Raw genomic sequence first — 8,066 nt, 5'->3', positions numbered from 1 at the left:
ACGCACGCACACACGCATGCACATACACACGCACGCGCACGCACGCACGCACGCACATACGACACATACACACACACACACACACACACACACACACACACAAACACACACATACAACACACACTCGCACTCACACACACACACATACAACACACACTCGCACTCACACACACACACACTCGCACTCACATACAACACATGCACACTGCTCCGCATATACACAATGATACGCGCTTGTGACGCAGAGAAATACGAAGCAGGACTAATGCATGCATAAATGGGGATTCGGGGACGAATGCATCGGCGCAGGTGACACGCAATCGTCTGTCTGTCTGTCTGCCGTTTCCTCAACTCACAGACAATCACCCTAGGCAGGCGAGCGTACATCGATCGATACCATTCTGTATTTGTCTACACGGCAATACCATTCATACACACACACACACACACACACACACACACACACACACACACACACACACACACACACACACACACATACGGGAAATACCCGCACACACGCAAACAAGCAAACACACACACGCACATACACGCATGCACGCACGAACGCACTGACGTACGCCCGCACGCACACACGTCCACGCACGCACACACGCTGGGAAATATTGACGGAGGACACAGCCAGGAATAATTGAAGCGTCAATTCAAAAGTATCGTGCGTGGACGAGAGCGCGGCGAAGACAACGTATATATAGAAGAGAAAGAGATATAGAGAGTATTCGTGTGGAGAGAAGTTTATAATAAACGCGAAATTCTCATGCGGCGAGACTTCTACCTCGGCCTATTCATCGCATAACGCAGAGCGAGCACGCACGCACGCACGCGCAAGAACGACGCAATCCAGCTGTGAAGGGAGGCAGGCGAGCAGGCAAGGAGAAGGGCAGACTGGCAGACATACGTATACTGCCGTGGGCATACAGCAGGCAGCAAGCATTCTCTGTGAAGATGAAAGACAGGCGGGTAAAGACGTCGGCTGAGGGAACAACAACGACATTGAAGACTTATCGCTGGAATACATGCGCGTCAGCTTCACATTATCTGCGGATATTTGTCCGTGATCATGCGTCTATACGAGTGACTGACCATTATGACTGACTATAGGAGAGTACCGAGCTTTGCTAAGCAACACTTGCTAAGACGCAAACCCTTGCTCTTAATTCTTGCTATTGACTCTTGCTAAGAGCGGACGGTCCGAAAAGCGGACCCTAACCCACACACTGCGTGAGAACCCATCCAGTCAGGTACATTGAATATCTGTACGACGTGCGATATCTGTATACCTGGAAAACTTGGAGACTGATGGCCGGCCAACGAAATTTTTTTCCCCACTGCAGTTCCGGACCCTAACCCTAACCCTAACCCTAATTAAATTTAATTAACACTAATAAATTTAATGAAATAAAAAATTTTTTTTTAAAATTAAATTGTTGTAAGTAAATCATGTAAATATTTGCGTTAATTGGAAAACAATAGTTAAATGGATAAAGATAAAAAAAATACAGAAAACAGGAAAATAATTAAAAAACATACGAGATTCGAACCAACAACCGTTAAGACATAACGACGGCGCGCTACCTGCTCGGCTATACAGGGCATATGACATATGACACATGACATATGCTAAATAAGAGCTAAGTCTAGTGAATGGAGCGCGCTGATTGGCTGTGGAAAGATTGGGGTCCGGAACTCAAGTGGGAAAAATAATTTCGCGGCCGGCCAGGTGCTCGTTCTCGAAATAATTCACGGTTATCATCGTGCAGCGTAAACCCATTACGCATTCACATGCAATTTCTAGTTATAAGTGTCATTTCCGTGTCACTGATTCTGCAAAGCCAGTGGCTGAAATATAATTCGGTTATTTTACGTCGCGTCACACCGTGTGAACAACTTCAGTTTTTCAGTTGCTATCATATATTTTAGAAGCATATTCGGTAGCGCGACCTTCACACCGCGCGCGCATACTGTCGCACGGATGAGTAACGCTGACGTACCGACATGGACGCTGCTGGCGGAGAGCGAGCATGGCTTCACAGAGAGATGACTGTGTGCTTACACTGCGAGATGCTGACTGCTCATTCTCCCCCGGCTTCCCCGTCACCGCCACACCGCACATGCGATCTCAGCGAGTACCGCTGTCTCTCGCAGAAGACGTCATAGAGAGATCAAGAGCATGCGAGCTGCGGGGATACTCATGATCACTGAATCTAGCGTTCATCCCCACACTCGCTGTCGACTTCGGTATAAATTCTGCACCACCGCCGGGCGTCTCAGCTCGACTTTTACCCACTCGAGAACATCTCAGCTCGACTACTACGCGAGATTGTACCCTCCCATTACTTAGTGACGGTGAGAGGATACAGCTGCTCTCCTCGTATATATTCTATCTGCCTACCTGTCTACCTGCCCACCTGCTTACCTGTCTGTCTGTCTGTCTGTCTACCCGTCCGCCCGTCCACCCGTCCGCCCGTCCGCCCGTCCGCCCGCCCGTCCGTCTGTCTTTTTGTCATTTTGTCTGTCTGTCTAACCGCCCACCTGCCTACCTGTGTCTGCCTGCCTGTCTCAGAACGAATCTAGGTGTGGTGTTAGATGGAATAGAGCGCGCCAGGGGCAGTGTTAGAGGGACGAACTAGGGTGAACTGGAGGCGGTGTAAGAGGTAGGTACTAGGGTGAACTGAAGGCTGTGTCAGAGGGATAACTAGGGTGATTTGGAGGCGGTGTCAGAGGGAGAAACTAGGGTGATTTGGAGGCGGTGTCAGAGGGATAACTAGGGTGATTTGGAGGCGGTGTCAGAGGGAGGGAATAAAAAGTGCAGTGCGCGTGCCGATCACTTCCAAGTCGCCGAGCAAGCGTAAACGATTATTCGTTTATATAATCCATTCTATTATTTACCCTAATGCCGTTTCGTGCTTTCCCACGCTGCCCCAAGCACGGAATCTATACCTCTCGCGTGATTTGAGCGTCCGATTTCGATCGGATTTAACCCGATATCGTACATTATAATCAGACTACTCGTGCTCTCGTTCCGCTCATAAACCCTGTACTTCGGAGTAATGTCAAGGCTCCACATGACACAGCGCACATGACGACAATGGACACGTGAGCTATGCAGCCGATACGTTAATGGCAGACGAAGATGAGGTATGTAAATGACACGCCATTGCATGCTCAAAATTCTGCGCTAATACACTAAGAGTACGCAAAAACTTCACAGCAGAGTAAGAGAAAGGCAGTAAGTATAACCAGAGGCGCAGAAAACACAAAAACGAAACAAAACGCAACGGAGTGAGCAGCGCATGCATGCCTAAAGCATTCTCTTGTAAATAGTAGTTGCAGGCTCTGGTAGTAAATTTCGAATTCCTGCTCGTCGTTCCTCTTCTCAGTAAATATTGAATTTTTTTTTATCCTTCCCTGGAATACTGATAAGAATATTCGCGAATCACGAGACACGCTCTGAAGATGAATAGAATGCAGTGCTCGGCGTGCGACCGCCTCATCCGCACCGCATACATAACCGTACATAGCGGTACGTAACGCACACATAACCGTACATAGCGGTACTTCTACTTCTACTTCTATACTGGACAGTCCGTGAGGAATAAACGTCCAGGGAGTGCGCGAAGAACTCCAGGTGCACGTGAGAGACTTGCACAGAACATTTTCAAAATGTAGACAGTAACGTGTTCCAGAGATCGAGGCTTCTCTGGGCCAGGCACTCATTACTGAGTGCAACTAGCATACGGCAATAGGCTGTTGCGAGCTGTTGTAGTTGCCCAGCCGGAGATGCGTTTCACTTCCTCGAGGTGGCATAACAACGAAGCTGCCTGACTCAATTTTTTTCCAGAGGGACCCAGTGAATTGCTGTGCTGTTGGACTAGTGAGTATAGTGACTCCGGTAGCAGATTCCAGCTTCTGATTGTTCTAGGAAAGAAGCTGAACCTGTACCCATCTGTCCGGGTTCTGATGTTGTTGTATGTAAGCTGGTGTATGCCGCGGCATATGCTGGTGTTTTTGGTGAGGAAGGTACGTAACGGTACGTAACCGTTCATAGCGGTGCTCAACCGTGCATAGCGGTACGTAGCGGTACGTAGCGGTACGTAACGGAACGACGCCAGCGTGCCAATTAGTTTAGCATTCTAGCGCGGAGAATTCGCGCAATTATCTGCGGAGGCAGTAAAATCAATTCGCTTAACATTCAGCGCAAACGATAGCTGTCGGCGTGTTAAAGACCGAGGCGTTCGAACGGGCAATGATTGCACGACGATGGTGACTAACAAGCGATGTGGGGGGGGATGTACGTGCGTGGTGCTCGCCCTGGCGTGCGCGTGCTTCTTCGCGTGTTTTAACGACAACGCTAAATCAAACGAAGGCAGTGTGATTCAGCGCCGCGTATAACTGCGGTGGTTCGTCGGTCGGGGGATATATAGACATCATACGGCGAGCCGCCGTCATCTGAGCACTGTGTGCAGCGTGACGATCACGCACTCCCATCATACACGCGCATCAACGTATAGACTGTCGGTCGGGGAGCGAATGCTGCCTGCTCACCTACCTACATAATCTCTCTCTTTCTCTCTCTCTCACCTATAATCTACAAATATCGACAATACTGCCGATATATATATATATATATATGCATGTAGGCAGAATGCACCTGCTCGCAAGCAGTGCACGATGGGTAGTATTTTATGAACGTAGGCACAATTGAGACTACGACGAGGAGTGTCTATACGATTGCCACACGCACGTCGCCTCTCACCTGCTCTATAGCATTCAACGACGACGCACCTCAATGCAGTGAATACACACTCCATCTACGTATCAAATCAAGCGTCTGTCAGCCTTTTAACAACTACTAGTGAGCACTCAACCGCAAGCTGGCTTCGCATCCTCACAGCATCAGCAGCATCAACAGCATTGCGCCTTCATTATCTCGAACTTACATCGCATTCATGCACGGATGATATAAACCACCGTCCAGCAATGCATTACAATGCATATTATACACGCCTATTAGTCTGATAGTATATATTTACTTATATATAAACGTGAACGCAGCGGCATTCAACATGCCATTTCGGGTGTGACATACAGCTCTTCTATGCAATCTCCCGCTATTCTGCCTGCAATATCTAAACGTCGCCCGAGATGTGTGGCAAGCGCAAACTTCTCGAACCCGATATGCAAATGCCGAACAAAAACGGCCCACTGAGCACGGGTGAGCAGAGCAAACCGTAATTAACAGCGCCAACCACTTACGGGGCCCTTTCACTCACGACTTGAGCCGATAGTGACACATCAAAGCGAGCCACGCGCAAATAGATTAGCAACTGGACTAGAAACGTGATTTGCACAGCTTCGCGCAGTTCGGCGAATATGAAAAATGTCAGCGAGCAGTGTAAATATTGACGCTTTACGCGCGTGCGCCCCCTCGCGCGCTGGTTTGCGAGCAATTCGCCGCGCAGCTCCCTTATTGCTGTTGTTGCAAGACGCTGCTCAGTGTACTCACCAGTTCGCGAGCGACTGCATTAATATCGTCAAGTGTACATGTGTGTGTGCAATTACACAACACACCATGGCATGCCCAGTCACGCAACTTCAGGCCAGGCCAGGCCACGCCAGGCAACACGGTACAGTACAGCACAGCACAATGCAGCGCAGCACAACACAGCACGGCACAGAACACATTAATATACATAACACAGCACGACATACCGCAGCATGGCACAGGACAGCACAGCATAACACAGCACAATAATAATACAACATAACACAGCACAACACAGCACAACACAGCATAACACAGCCCATAATAACACAACATAAGACAGCACAGCACAGAATAGCACAGCACAGCATAACACAGAATAACACAGCATAATAGCTCACAGAATAGCACAGCACAGCATAACGCAGCACAGCATAACACAGAATAACACAGCATAACAGCACAGAATAGCACAGCACAGCACAGCACACTACATCAGCACTCCTCACAATCAGTCACATCCTCGCATACGAATATAAATTAATTACATGACACAGAAATGAGTTCTGAACGTCATCGCAATAGGTATTCTTCGTTAGATTGGCTTCATCAGCAGCTGTCCATCTAATTTAAGTCGGCACAGTTTCCTACATGCATGCTTTCATGGCTTCACAAACTGAAGACGCATTGTTCAATGCTAGCCTATATAAAGCCACCTTCTATATACGCCCTTGACCAGTATTGCCCCAGACATCAAGTAGGCCCTCGGGCTGGGACCATTTGCCCCGCAATCACGCGCGTAAGCATATATACAATACATGAGTGGAAATAGCAGCAGCAGCAGAGAAACTACGTCACATATAACGCCGGGGCCAAGGCCATGGAGGACCAGACAACCTGGGGTCAGGAGGGCGCATTCTGAACCAGTAGTTCTGCAGCGCGCGTATCGGTAGTGCACGGTTACCTGTGTCAAAACGTCGCGTTCGTATACTAGGCAGACTAGGCGCGCTAATTTACTAGATCCTATACTTTACTATACTTTACTATATCCTATATGGAATTGCCCGTTTCAAGACCCGTGGCAAGGTATCGCCGCTTCCTCCAACACTAACGCCGCCGTCGCCCGGACGCCGACCCCGTCTCTACCTCCCCCACCCCGCCTGTACCGCACCACCACCACCACCTCTCTGACCTCCAAATGAAGGGACTGCATCTGATAACTGATGACGCTCTGCACAAACAGAGACAGAGATGTTTCAGCCGCAGCGTCTGCCTGAGGATAATATCAAGAGTACATAATAGGAGAATAATCTCCTATTATGTACTCTTGATAATATATATCAGCATCTGTGCACGCCGAGGAAGGCACGGACGCTCGCATTAACACAATTCTACATTTATCAATCGAAATTAATGGTAATACTATTTTAATAAGTCGTCTCTGCGTCGAGGAGATTAAATCGTCATGGACTTCGTCTCGAGAGAGATATGTTTGATGTACGATCGCATTTCTCGGTCTCTCAACGCAGGGAAACGTGAAACTCCGGTCGTCCTTACTGCTAAATAAACAGGGACGGTGAAGGTGAAGGTGACGGTGACGGTGACGGTGACGGTGACGGTGACGGTGACGGTGACGGTGACGGTGACGCGGTAAAGGGAACAGCTAGGAGCGGGTTCATGACACGTACCGACGAGTCTATATACAATCACATCTATCAAAATGCTGCTGCTACTCTCGCCAGTTCAATACGCCTGCTCACCCAACTACAACTGCTACAGCTGTTGCTGCTTCTATGCATACGCCAACCGTTAGTACTACGGTGTTTTGACGTGGCTTTTGAGTGACTTGCCCCTACAGACCGAATAAGAAGACCCTACGTAATGCCACGAATACATGTAACGCAGTTATTCACCGATAGACGCGAAGGACGGACAGACGGAAGAACGTTAGTGTCATTCCACAAGCTTCATCCAACTCTACCAGAAGAGCTGTATACACATCTGGCAGGAAATTACACGCTTTCTGGTGTAGATTCGTAGCGGAAGGACGGACGGAGAGAATGGAAAGGGAATGGAAGGAAAGGATGGGTGGATGGCGGGGAAGAGGAAGTGGAGAAAGATAGTAAACAGAAGGAATAGGGAAAGGCGGCAGGACAGGTACAGGGAAATAGACGAACAAAATGAAGTGCAGGTATGCACCAACCGATGGACTAGTTTCACGCAATAAAGATAAACTCACCAAGATCACAGCCACCACCCTGCTTGTACACTCGTCCACCACTGGGCTGCAAACAACTGAAACACACAAAAAATACGGTTTGTTATTCATACCAAACTTGCCGACAAACCCTAAACTGAAATATAAATACTATGTCGTACTACAAACGGATTCGGTGATAATAAATTAGTATAATTATTAAAATAATATTAATAATAATAACAATAGTAACAACAATTGCTAATATGATTATTATTATTGTAAAATTAGTCGTGTGTTTAAAAACCGCACAGTAAAAATAGCAGCGTGTCTGTTTAATCACGTGGTTGCTTCTATATTATG

At 48.0% G+C, this 8,066-nt stretch overlaps 1 protein-coding gene across 1 annotated transcript in view; it reads right to left on the bottom strand.

Annotated features, from left to right (window-relative positions):
* The window catches only part of LOC106812357 (cGMP-dependent 3',5'-cyclic phosphodiesterase-like), a gene marked incomplete in the record, with an annotated part of 51,538 nt that extends 43,751 nt beyond the window's left edge, over nucleotides 1-7,787 (bottom strand). The window contains 1 exon segment of the mRNA XM_014816215.1: nucleotides 7,746-7,787.
* Nucleotides 7,788-8,066: the final 279 nt, after the last annotated feature.

The sequence above is a fragment of the Priapulus caudatus genome, unplaced genomic scaffold (genome assembly GCF_000485595.1).
Source record: "Priapulus caudatus unplaced genomic scaffold, Priapulus_caudatus-5.0.1 Scaffold21, whole genome shotgun sequence".
In the NCBI taxonomy this organism is placed as follows: Eukaryota; Metazoa; Priapulida; class Priapulimorpha; order Priapulimorphida; family Priapulidae; genus Priapulus; species Priapulus caudatus.
This window is presented reverse-complemented; position numbering and strand designations above follow the sequence as displayed.